The 13,890-nt window shown below is 37.7% G+C and overlaps 1 long non-coding RNA gene across 1 annotated transcript; it reads left to right on the forward strand.

Moving 5' to 3' along the window:
• The first annotated feature begins 1,836 nt into the window (after positions 1-1,836).
• Positions 1,837-9,872, forward strand: LOC129532697 (uncharacterized). The gene is made up of 3 exons (XR_008678542.1): positions 1,837-1,883; positions 2,866-2,910; positions 9,701-9,872. It is a non-coding gene; the product is annotated as an uncharacterized lncRNA (long non-coding RNA).
• Positions 9,873-13,890: the final 4,018 nt, after the last annotated feature.

A 13,890-nucleotide genomic window follows, 5' to 3' on the forward strand; every position in this document is an offset into this window, starting at 1 on the left:
ATATCATAATATCTGTTGAGAGGGAAGGGGTAAAGGTTTCTAGACTTTATGTAGACTGTGTGGCAATCCTTTGCCCTCTCAGAGACCTTTTAACGTTTCAAACCTATTTTACTTGTTTCCCTAGCTTTGTTTCATTAGGTTGAGACTGTCTGTATCATTGAGACCAGCTCTCATTTGCAGGTAAACAAACTGAGGGTCTCTCAGGGCTTCATTCCACTCTGCCAGCATGAGTTCATTATCATAATGTTTTTCATTCATGTTGGACACATTTCATAGGAGTTAGATCCATTGATTTCACTGGAAAATAATCATTCATATTATTGATTTTGTAGCTCACAGGTTCTGACCATTATCCTTGGGAAAATATACAGCATTGATAGTTACCTGTCAACCAAAGAACATGGAGGTTTTACTCTATCAAATACTGACTAACTCATCTTAAAATAATTGCCAATATTAGCACTCCTTCAGGTAGAAACTCTTAGAAACCAATTTGAAAGAAAAATGAGTAATGGGATCTTTTTGCATAAATAAAAATTGCTCTGTGTGTTGCCATCTCAGTGAAATGTAGCAATTTACAGCTTTGTTTTTAAGAAAGATCACAGAAAGCAATGAGCAAGAAATTGTTTCCAAAAATGGTCAGTAAGCATTGTTCCCACTTTGATTTTCCATGGTAATGAGTAACATAACTTTTAATCAAAGATTTGCTAGCCAGTCATATTGACAAACACATCCTCTCTGAGTTCAGTTCTTCAAAACAGAATATAGGCTGTTCTATATGCAAACGAGGGAGAGAAGGCAATATGAACAAGATCAAAATACAAAAAGAAAGAGAGATAACCAAATTCTGCAATAAAGGTGATGAATTTATGGTATAAATCTCTTTGATTTGAGGGCCTATTGAGCAGGAAGCAGGATTCTGTGGGAAAACAAGACGGGTAGTGTATGCATTATATGCTTTAGAATGTGGTGAGAAAAAACTACATAGGGACATTAGCCTATTCAGCCATCCCTGCCACCTCTGGTCCCCTGAGAATTCTAACTGCCTTTGCCAAGTGATTTAGACTTTCAAAAATGTCTCTCCATGAACAATGGGAAAATGCAACACAGTGGTCAGCTCATTTCTGGCAAACCAATGTAAAACTGTTAATGACACAGTACACCAATGACAAGGCTTTGATAATTACATAAAGCCGAGGTCTCCCGTTACACTTTGACTGAAGAACTGCAAAAATAAGGCCACTATGAAAATGACCAAATAAAACATGTTGAAAATGAGGCAGGCGACTTCTCTCCTAGACGACATTAAAAAGCATAAAGAGAAGTTACTGGGATCAATTGACCATAGATTGTCCTAGTGTTGGGCCCTGATAGAGAGCTTTGATGTTGAATGGGAAGAAGGGAAAGGAATATGGGTGGTATGACCAGGTCAAGAGCATCGACAAAATCATTCCCCATTTTAGGGCAAACTGTTTAGAGATGAGGGGAGAAGAAAGAATGAAAATAGTTGAACAAATAACTCTCCAGAAATTTCTTCCTCTTTTCAGAATTCTGGTATTGCTTTCTCTTCTTAACCATATTAGTCTCCTATACCCATGCATCTACTCATTTCAGTACATAATCTGGCCTAAAAGAGAAGTTTGCATTGGCTTTCAGCTATGGGAGTTTTGTTTATACACATTGTTCACACAGAGAGTATGAAACGAGAGAAATATAGGATGAAGAAATATGAGAGTATGCACAATAATAAACATAGTAACACATTGTGATGTCACTGAAGGTATAGGGTTAACAGGTGCAGAGAGATAGAATAACGTTTAGCCAAAGTGCACCTGCTATGGAGTCTCACTACCCCAACTTGAATACTGGATTCATCATTATATGTAAGTTTGATTGGTAACAAGTTCTTTATATTCTTTGAGCCTCAACCTTCTTGTCTGTAAAATGGTGATAACAATCATGTTTTGCAAAGATTAAATGAGATATGTAAAGCTTTCTTAAAGTGCTTGTACTTTTTAGGCTCTCCATCAATGGTAACTGCCATTAGTAGTAGTGGCAGTAGTAGTAATAGTAGCAGCAGCAGTAGCAGCAGCTGAAGGAGGAGGAAAAGGTAGAAACATTTTCTTGCAGGATGTAGTAAGCTACTTTCATGTTGCATTTTTAGGATCCAGAATTAAAAGTGGAACAACCCAGCTAAAAATACATAGGAAGATGACAAATTACAAGGTTGAGCTTAAGGGCTGCCAAATTGCCTTGCCTCTAGGAAATGACGGCAACATAAAAGACTATATCCTGCAGCGGCCAGTAGACTGGGAAAGCCAGAACCATCAATGCCTTCTGCCACAGGCCAGCCAATCCACCGGGTACCAGAAGCATGTTCCTCTGCAACCACTGTGTCATAAATAACAGGAAAAAGGAGTATAATTTTGATGTCAGATTGGACCACAAACACACATAATGTACACAAATTAAAAATGTTAATACTGTTATCTGTCATAACAAAATGAAGAAAAATGCTGGTTTGTTTCTATATAATCCAATGGTTGATTTTTCAAATACTATTACTCTCTTTTCTATCACTAACAAACAGAGGAATTTATTTTGCTGATTTTTTTTAGACTTCACAGTCTTTGATATTTTCCTTTTTTCTTTAACACATGTTCATACCACTTTTGATGTCCTCTGCCACATTGCATGTACAGAATTTTTGTTTTACTTCTGCAATGAGCTAAAAATATACTCATCAGCAAAATATACTTAGCTTTAACTTCATGTATCTGTTTTATCCTGAGGAATACAAAAATTGTTGAAAATAAATAAGATGCTTTCATACTAAGGTGAAATGTATCTGTTTCCTTTTCAAAGAAATACATGTGACATCCATCTTTTGGAGAAAAGTAAAGCAGAAAGGTAAGATAAAATGGCCCTTGCTGGCTTATTTATTCAGGGAACGTATGGGGATGGAGTCACATAAACTAGCACCTTAACAGTCTGTATTGTTGCATAAGAGGCAAACTCAGAATCCAAGGTAGTAGGAGAAACAGTAAGAGGATGGGGATAGATTTTAACCTGTCCTTGAAAAATAAGTTCTCTATCTCGAGAGTGATGCATTTATCTCCATTGAAAAGGTGAAGGGTGAGCCTGAGTATGTGACCTTGGGAGACATGCTGAGTAATTTTTAATGTCCACAGTATATGGCATATCAACAATAATAGCTTCATTTGAATTACCAAGAAAAAAATAGCAGCTGAATCCATATATCAAAGAATGACTCATTCTGGATTTTCTTACTATATTTTCCATTAAACACCCTCAGCTTCATGTAATCAAACTCTCTCCATCACATGGGGATGCTTTTTTAGGACACTTTCCCCAAAAATAGATACCTCCTCTCTGAACCTCCAGTTATGGGGAAATAATTATGTTGTATTTTGTATAGCTCCTGTATTTCTTTGTTTGTTTTCTTTTCTTTTTTCTTTTTTTTGTTTTTGTTTTTGAGACAGAGTCTCATTCTTGTCACCCAGGCTGAAGTGCAATGGCGCAATTTCGGCTCACTGCCACCTCAGCCTCCCGGGTTCAAGCAATTTGCTTGGCTCAACCTCCCAAGTAGCTGGGATTACAGGCACCCATCACCATGCCCTGCTACTTTTTGTATTTTCAGTAGAGATGGGATTTCACCATGTTGGCCAGGCTGGTGTTGAACCCCTGACCTCAGGTGATCCACCCACCTTGGCCTCCCAAAGTGCTGGGGTTACTGGCATCAGCCGCCTTGCCCAGCCAGTCCATGTTTTTAATAGGCTGTTTGTATTAGTTTCCTGTGGCTACTATGATCAGTTTCCATAAACTTAGTGGGTTAAAACAACATAAATTTATTATCCTCTAGTTCTGGCAGTCAGAGTATGCACCAGAGTTCACTGGACTAAAATAAAGATGTTGGCTGAGCTGCATTTTTTTCTGGAGATTTTGGAGGAAACCCTATTTTCTTTGCTTTCCTAGCTTCTAGAGACCACCCTCATTTTTTGGTTCGTGATCCTGTTCCATGGTCAAGGCCTGCAATGGCTGTTCAAGTCTATCTCACATCACGTAACTCTCACACTGATTGTTCTCTTTATTCTTCCACATTTAAGGACCCTTGGGATTCCATTGGGCCCATCTGGATAATGCAGGATAATTGCCCCATCTTGAGGTCAGCTGATTAGCACTTTAATTCCATCTGCTACCTAAATTCCCAGCCGTGTAATACAGCACAGTCACAGGTGATAGGGACTGAGGTGTGAACAACCTTGAGAAACCATTATTCTGTCTGCTGCACTATTCCAGATGTTAAGCTCAGTGTTTCTCTCAGTTAAACTTCACCCAATACTGCTTATTATTCTCCCTGGAACCACACGGAAGAGGTCTAATTCATCTTCCACAAGGCACTCTCGAATAGGTAAAGACATCTCCCATATTTCCTTAGCCTCCAAGTATATCAGGTATTTTAATCACTTTGTGGATCATGCAGTTTTGCATCTTTTCTCTGTCCAGAAATAAATAACTACAACAAAAACCATACGTAAAATTTATTGAGCAATGTGCTAGATTGAGTAAATGTAGACATACAGTTCCTCATTTGCAAGATTTTCACATTGGACTATCACAACACCACAATGGATTTTGTGCTCCTATTGTCTGCACTGTGTAAATGCAAGCCCTGTGAGATTCAGAGGGGCAATGTCACTCACCCAAGATTACAAAGACAGAAAAAATCAGAGGTGCAACTTGAGCTCAGGTCTGCCTTACTACAGAAGTTGCTCATTTAACCATATGCTATACTAAGGGATATATCCTATTTTGACAGTGCTCCTCTAAAATTATAGTTCCTAGCACTGAATGTCATGTCTCAGACATTTTCTCTGCAATGTATGAAACAATTTTGTCCTAGAAATAGGTCAACGAACCACTGAATTTTGAACAGCAGAAACATAGAAATAGACTTGGTCTGCTCAAAAACAGTTCTGCTAGGAGAAATAATATTATACTTCTTTATAAAACCAAGGGTTCATGGAGTGGGCAAGGAGAAAAAATATATATATCTCTAAACAGTTCAGCATTTACATTAACTATGTTGAAGCATAATTATCCTTTTTAACAACAATCTTATGCAAATTATTTCAGTCACAACATTTTTAATGCTGAATTTCGTTAACATATACAAGCCTATATACAGAATTTTATCAAAGAGTCAAATTCAAAATAAATATTAGATTTTAAAATGTTCATAGCATAATTAATTTTTGCCAAAACTCACTTGCACTTAGAAGCAATTCATCTTAACTAGCTCTACTCAGTTTCTTAAGAGCAGAAATAAAACATGTGGGTATTTTTTTTTATAACTCTTACTCCCTAGTAAGACAGAACACATTTGTTTTATTATTATACCTGAAATATCTCGTGTAGATTCTTAAGACTATAACAAACCTGGAAATTAGTAGGGAGATTTGCCTTCTGATCCTCTTTCCTTAGCAGAAAGAGAATTGTGGGAAATATTTTTGCCAATAATTTATTTTCTTTGATGTATAAAAAAAAATGGAGGCAGTAAGGGGGTGGTCCTAACCCTCAGTATATATAATTTGGCTCTAGGCTTGTAGAAATCAAAAGGGAGCATAAATATGGTCTCTGACATCGAAGCTCTATATCATGAAAGGACACAAATTTAAAGCTAGTGATGATATAACTCAGTGAAAGAAGCACATACCTTCCAAAAATCAGTTCAAGTCTTTCCTCTTGTAACATCTGAATAAATACTCTGCATTTCATTCAGTGGCTTATTTAAACATAGTTATTGAGTACCTGCTGTGTGCCAGGTACTGTGCTAGGTATACCGAGGATTTAAATGAATTGTTTTTTAGGGAAACAATTTTTCTCTCATTATGAAAAGCACAGCCTAGTAAGTTGAAGAAAACAAGTAAAATATATCTTATTACATAGTAGATGGTATTAAGTGTTAAGAAAAAAACAAAAAACAGGAAATACGGGAACGAAGTATAGATTGAAGGAATCAATTTTTGAAAGGGTGACCTGGAAAAGCCTTCCTGAAAAGAAAGCATTTGAGCAAAGACCTAAAGGAGCTGAGGGGTTATACCATGTGAATAACTGGGGAGAAAGAATAGGAAGTAGAAATGCCACTGAGTGGGTGCGTGCCTGACGTCTTCAAAGAAAAGCAAAAAGACAAGTGTGGCTGAAACAAAGAATGAGATCCGAAAGGAAGCGGTTAGGTTGATGGGTTGGATCACGTAAGACTTTGTAGATATTTGCAAGGACTTTGGCTTTTAGCCTATGTAAGATAAAATTCACTGGAATATTTTGATTAGGGAATGAACTTTATGACTTATATATTAACAATATTACCATAGCTGAATGGGAGAACAGGGTGGGATCAGAGGCTGCCATAATATAGGAAAGAAACCATGATGGCATAAATCAAGTTGACAGTGGTGGAAGTGGTGAGAGTTTTTGACTTAAGTGTAGATTTAAGGTTAGAGCCCATGTGATTTTTTTATGCATTTGGAGATGAAGCATGAGATAAAATAAACGGTGAAGGATGACTTCAAGAATTGGGGTTTCAGGCCAGGCACGGTGGCTCACGCCTGTAATTCCAGCACTTTGGGAGGCCGAGGCGGGCGGATCATGAGGTCAGGAGATTGAGACCATCCTGGCCAACATGGTGAAACCTCATCTCTACTAAAAATACAAAAATTAGTCAGGCATGGTGGCATGTGTCTGTAATCTCAGCTACTCAGGAGGCTGAGGCAGGAGAATCACTTGAACCCAGGAGGTGGAGGTTGCAGTGAGCCGAGATCATGCCACTGCACTCCAGCCTGGGTGACAGAGCAAGACTGCCTCTCAAAAAAAAAAAAAAAAAAAAAAAACAAAAAACAGAACTGGGGTTGCAGAAACTGAGAGGATTTACTATATGTCTATGTGTCTATGTAAATGAGGAAGGCAATAGGTGGCACAGATGTTGGATGGGACAAGCATGAGCTCAACTTTGGGAGACGTTAAGTTTGAGATGCCCATTACACATCTAAGTTGACATATCAAGTAGGCATTGAGATATATGAGTCACAAGTTCAAGGGAAAGGGTCCAGACTTAAGATACACATTTGGCATTGTTGGTTTGTGTAAAGAGTTGGTATTAAAAGCCATGCAGTTGGATATCTTCCTGCCGAAGTGGGTTATTTAGCTCCAAGGCTCTGTTTTTGATGTTGAGGAGGAACCAGCAACAAAGGCAGAGTAGAATCAGCCAAAGAATTAGGAAGAAAATTAGGAGGAAGTGAAGGATGTTTTACATACAGGGCAGTGTAATCAACTGTGTCAAATGCTAAACTGACATAAAAACATTCCATGGGATTTATCCATGCGACATGCATTGGTGAACAGGACAAGAAGCATTTTGATTAAGTGGTGGGAGCAAAGGTCAATCGGAATGGGTTTAAGAGAGAATGGATAGGCAGGAATGGAAGCAATTTTTTTTTGTCAAAAGTTTCCTTAAAAAGGGGGAGTACAGAAATGAGGCAGCCACGGAGGGTAAAAGAAGGCCAGATGTTTTCTTTATAAGTTTACTTTTTAAAAAGAAGTTATTTTTAAAGTCTGTAGCAATAAAAGCATATGTGTCCTCAAATTAAAAAATGACATTTGAAGATATAGGAGAGAATGGGAAGATTTTCTGTCAACATAACTTGAGTAAGCAAGAGGGTTTAGAAACTAATGTCAAGTGGATTAGCCTTGGCTAGGAGCAGGGACAGCTCATCCACTATAAAAGGAGAGGAAGCATAATATATAGACACTGCTGTTGGTAAAGTTGCAGATGTGGAGTGGAGACTGTGGAAGTTCCCTCTGATGGTTTTTATTTTCTCATTGTTAAAGAACAAGGTAATTAGATGGAGGTTGAAGATGGAGGATGAGGTGACAAAAGGTAAATGAGAGAGGGCAGAAATTATGATACAAAAGAGTGTAAGCATGGATGGAGTCAGGAAATGTGCTATAATTATCAGTCTTGAAGACTCATTTAAGGTTAATAATCATGAACTTAAAGTGATAAGATTTAGGATGGTTCTGTGTTTTCTGGTTATGTTCAGCTGTAAGATGTAAGTGGGAGTAAATGGCAGATTGGATTTATTATGTGTGGTAAAGTGGGAAAAGCCAAGAAAGTTGAGGATGCATGTAATAGAATGTTATAAAAATGCACCATGGGCTTTATTCCAAGTAATAGGTTCTCAGTGTGGGTCTAATTTGCATTGCAGTGGTCATTTGGAGACATCCTTGGTTGTCACAGCCGGGTGGGGGTGGTACTGATATTTAATGGGTAGCTTTTGGGGATACTGCTTAAACATCTTATAATACACAAGTCAGTCCCTACAACAAAGAAATGCCCAATCCACCATGTAAGTGTTGCAAGGATGAGAAACCTTGAGCAAAGAAAAAGGAAGTGAGGATATCAGGAGAAGGACAAATGAAGTAGATCCTGGTGAGACAGAAGAATTGCTGGACTTGGGTTAGTAAAACGAGTAAACTGCAAGTAGAATAGAATACTTGAAATTGAGTTTATATAGAAAATGTACATATTGGTGATGACAATATCACCAAGTGACTAAAGTAGGGTGGAAGACAATATGATTAAAATAGAGAACAACAAGGAAATAAGAAGCAAGTGTAGAGGAGGGACCACTTTTGTGGATATTGACTTCATGGAGAATAATAACAGAGAAAGTGTGGGAGACATTGACAGTGAGTCAGCGGTAAAATCTTGAGGAAATAAGGAAATAACCCAGGAAGTTCCAGATGACTGACAAGGGTGGTTGAATTAGAAGATAAGATATTAAAAGCTGGAAAGTTTAGAGAGAAAAATTACATGGAAGTAGCAATGAAGAACAAGAAGATCATCAATTCCACTTTTATTTTTGTAGAGATGAAGTCTTGCTTTATTGGCCAAGCTGTTCTCAAATCCTGTCTTTAAGCGATTCTCCCCACTCGGCAACCACACTTTTAAGCTTAAGAATAATGGGTGCAGAAACAATATAGCCACTATTATCATAAGGCTTCAGGGTAAAAAGGGATTCTGGGGAATGGAGGACTAGGAAGTTTGAGTAAAGGAGTGAAAAGCAAACATTATGAAAGACAATATAGAGGATTTTACTAATGATTGATTGTAAGGTTTCAGAAGTTAGGAAAATAAAGATAGGGTCAAAAGTGGAATGTGCAATGCAGTGTGGAGAGGAAAGGACATGAAGGATGATTTTGGGAGTGCTGGATTTCTTTTTGTGACTTATATAATAAAGGGGAAAATTGTAGATAGTTACACTTATTTCAAAGCAGAAAATGGGGGATGAGTTAAAATGGGAAAGTATAAGAAATTTGCCAAGATTTGCAGAGTTCTGAGCTCCCTCTTGACCTTGCCACTGGAGATGTGGAGTCTTATCCCTGCCAGTTCACATGCTGTTGACACAGCACCATATTAGAAACTGTCAATTTTCTGGATTAGGAAATAATTTACTCTAGAAACCCTTGCTCTTTGAGCTGAAAGAAATTTGTGAATTTTAATGGCTGGGATTTCAACAATAGAGTGGTTTAGTTATTCTGAAAGATATTTCTTCTTCAAAAACATTGCATCCTTAATAAAAGAGTCTCTTTAATCATTTCTGGGTTCACAATATGTAAGAACGGTATGCTGAAACCAAAGTGAAAAATTGTGAGCAGCAAGCAAACAGCAAGCTTGAGATGGAAACAAGGAAAATGGTAATACCAAGAGTGCAAACTATCGGGAGAACAAAACTCAGACAAGCATCAAGGTGAAGGTGAAAGTGAAACTGCTATGGAAGTTCAGGAGATAATTAAGGTATTCGATTAACATTTTAATTAAGAAGCATGTTAAAGATTGTGATGGTAACTACTAAAATAATACACCCGTCTGGGACGTTGGCCCATGGTCGCGAGGCCTCAGCCTTGGGGCCTCGCCCTGCTCTAGGCCAAGCGCGGTGGCTCACGCCTGTAATCCAGCACTTTGGGAGGCTGAGACGGGCAGATCACAAGGTCAGGAGATCGAGACCATCCTGGCTAACACGGTGAAACCCCATCTCTGCTAAAAATACAAAAAATTAGCTGAGTGTGGTGGCACATGCCTGTAGTCCCAGCTACTTGGGAGGCTGAGGCAGGAGAATCGCTTGAACCAGGGAGGCAGAGGTTGCAGTGAGCCAAGATTGCACCACTGCACTCCAGCCTGGGTGACAGAGTGAGACTCCATCTCAAAAAAAAAAAACAAAAAAGACATAGAAAATGTAATTTCTAAAACTTTAGGGGTAGGGAGGAAAATTGAAAAATAAAACAAGCAAACAGTAACTTAATAAATCAAAACCAATGAATATCTAATGGGGTATATTCCCCATGTCTTTTATTTTCTGTAATTTGATGCTTTGACATCTGAGGCTTTTCTACCCCTGAAGGGACTGCCCCTTCCAGTGTTAGCCAATCCCCAGAGACAGTAAATAATTCACCCATGAATGTGCTCTTCAAATGCAAACCAACCAGTCTAGAATCTAAAACCCAACCACCTCCTTTACTGGGCTTCCACATTATGGGTCACCATCCACCTGCCATAATCACCCAAGGATCAGACAATTAGCTAGAGCCCCTAAGCCCACTGAAATTATTCAGAACAGCCAATCTTAAACCCAATTAACCTGCCTCACCTGTTCCTTCTTATGGACACCACATTAAAGGCTCTTGCCAACAATTTTCCCTCTCTGCCTCTTCACCAATCCTAGTACATCCCTGCTTGGCCTCTCATGGCATAGCACAGCCCTTCCTCTTGGGATCTGAGTAACAAACTGTCTTTTCAATAGCAGTCATCTCTCCTGATCTCTTGGGTTAACCATACATAAGTTATGGTAAGACCTACATTTTAAAACAAAAGGAAATAATAAAAATAAAAAAGCAAAAAATATCAGACTCTAGAAACAAATCCACATACATTCACAATCATAATAAATGAATAAATCTTCTAGTTAAAAGAAGACAAATTGGATAAAAGAAAAGTAAATCTAGCTATGTGCTCTTTGCAAAAGTAGATCAAAAGTATAAAGGTCAGCCAGGTGTGGTGGTGCATGCCTGTAATCCCAGCTACTCGGGAGGCTGAGGCAGGAGGATCCCTTGAACCTGGCAGGTGGAGGTTGCAGTGAGCCAAGATCGTGCCACTGCACTCCAGCCTGGGCAAGAGAACAAGAGTCCGTCTCAAAAAAAAAAAAAAAAGTATAAAGGTATGCAGCAGTTAATGGTAAAAGAATGAAGGAAAAAAAAAAATATATATATATACATATACACATACACACACCGGACAGGCAAGTATTATCCAAAAGAAAACTCAGGTATGTATCAATATAAGACTAAAAGTTAAGAGAGAAATTTTACAGGATTATAGAAAGTTAATAGTTAACTAGAAAAACAATTCTAAACATCTATGCCCCTAGTAAGATAGCTTCAAAATATAAAAAGACTTAATAAATGTTTTATATATATATATATAAATACACGCACATATACACAAACACACAGATATATGTCTGTATATATAATTTTTTTGGAATATGCCTGTAAAGCCCAGATAATAATTGTTATTGTCAGAGGATACTGTATACTACCTTACTACTTCCAAGTGTAGTTCACAGAGCAGCAACATTAGCATCACCTATGAGCTTGCTAGAACTATAGATTTCACACTTGCCCTAGATTTACTGAATCAGATTATATGCACATAAATACTTGGGAAGCAATTATCTGTCACATGCTATTTTTTAAAATTATTTTTCTTCCTCTGAGTAACTCTGTTTTTTTTTTCACTTTATTTTTACCTGTAAAATCTTATGTAAGACTTCTGATTTTCCCTCCCACATGTAAGGAGTTTGGAAGTTATCACTTCACCCTAACAAATAAAAAGCTGAACTAACTAAAACTCAACAACTCTTTTTACATCAAGCAGAGAACTGTGATCTCTGAGGAGGATCTCTGGGAGAGCAAACACTGCCTCTCCCCATAACTGGAGGAGCAGACAGGCAGACTCAGGTACTCACAACTTATCAAAGTGGAGACCCATGAACAAAAACTTTTGCAAGAGCTACTAACATGACAGGAAAATATGAACCGCAACTGACAAACTGCTGGAGATTCAGTGTGGATATAAAATTGTTATCTAATATATACAAGAAGTCTTAAAACTTAGCCATAAGAAAAAGAACAATGCTGCTGTAGTCTGAGTGCCTGTGTGGCCCCCACTCCCATCCCCCTAAATACATATGTTGAAAAACTAATTACCAATGTGATAACAGGAGGTGAAGTCTTTGGGGGGTGATTAAGTCATGTGGGCAGAGACTACATGACTAGATTGGTACCCTCAAAAAAGAGACCACAGAGAGCTACCCAGTCTCATCCACAACGTGAAACAGTGAGAAGCTGCAGGCCAGGAAGTGGGCCCTCACCAAACACCAGATCTGCTATACCCTTAATGTTGAACTTCCCAACCTTAAAAATAGTGAGAAATAAATTTCTGTTGTTTATAAGTCACCCAGTCTATGGTATTTTGTTACAGCAGCCCAAATGGACAGACAAACCTCATTTTAAAACAGGCAAAAGACCCAGACAACTTACTAAAGAAAATACACAGATAGCAAAGAAGCATCTAAAAAGATACTCAACATTATATGTCATCAGAGAATTGCAAATTAAAATAACAATGAAATAACACTACACAGCTATTAGAATGGCCAAAATCCAAAACACTGACAACACTAACTGCTGGTAAGGATATGGAGCAATAGCAATTCTCATTCATTGCTGGTGAAAATGCAAAAAGGTATTGCCACTTTGAAGATAGTTTGGCAGTTTCTTACAGAAATAAACATACTCTTACTATATAATCCAGTAATGGCACTCCTTGGTATTTACCCAAATGAGATGAAAACTTACATTCACACACAAGCCTACACACGAATGTTTACAGCAGGTGTATACAGAATTGACAAAACTTGGAAGCAACCAAGATGTCCTTTGGTAGGTGAGTGGAAAAATAAACTTGGTATATCCAGACAAGGGAATATCATTCAGTGCTAAAAAATAAATAAACTATCAAGCTATGAAAAGACATGGAGAAACCTTGGATGCATATTGCTAACTAATGGAAGTTAATGTAAAAAGGCTACATACTATATGATTCCAACTGTATGCCAATCTGGAAAAGACATAACTATGAAGATATTAAAAAGGTCAGCTGCTGCCAGGAGTTAGAGGGAAGCAGGAATGAATATGGAAGAACACAGAGTATTTTTAGTGAAGTGAAAATACGCTGTTTGAAACTATAATGGTGGATACATGTCAAAAGCCATAGATTTTTTTTAACTCATAGATTTTATAACACTGAGAGTGAAAACTTAATGTGAACTATGGACTTTGGGTGAGAATGATGTGTCAATGTAGGTTCACTGATTGTAACAAATGAACCAAACACTCCAGTGTAGGATGATGATATGGAAGAGGCTGTGTGTGGGAGGGAAGGGACAGGGAGTATATGGGAACACCTTATACTTTTCATGCAATCTTGCTGTGAACTTAAAACTCCTCTAAAAAATAAAGTCTATTTAAAAAGTCTTGTATAAGATTTAATCAACTATTATCTTTTTAAATGTATTTATAAATAAGTCAGTTAGGATGTATCAGTGTTAATTGCTCAAATAACAAAACTAAGAAATAGGAAAATAAAAGAGCCATGAATCTATTGGTTGTGGCATCTGAGCAAGAAAAATATTTTAACAATAAAGACAGTTAACTTATATGTAAGTCTCATGTTTGCAGTTGATAAAGGTG

The sequence above is a fragment of the Gorilla gorilla genome, chromosome 2 (assembly GCF_029281585.2).
Source record: "Gorilla gorilla gorilla isolate KB3781 chromosome 2, NHGRI_mGorGor1-v2.1_pri, whole genome shotgun sequence".
NCBI lineage: Eukaryota > Metazoa > Chordata > Mammalia > Primates > Hominidae > Gorilla > Gorilla gorilla.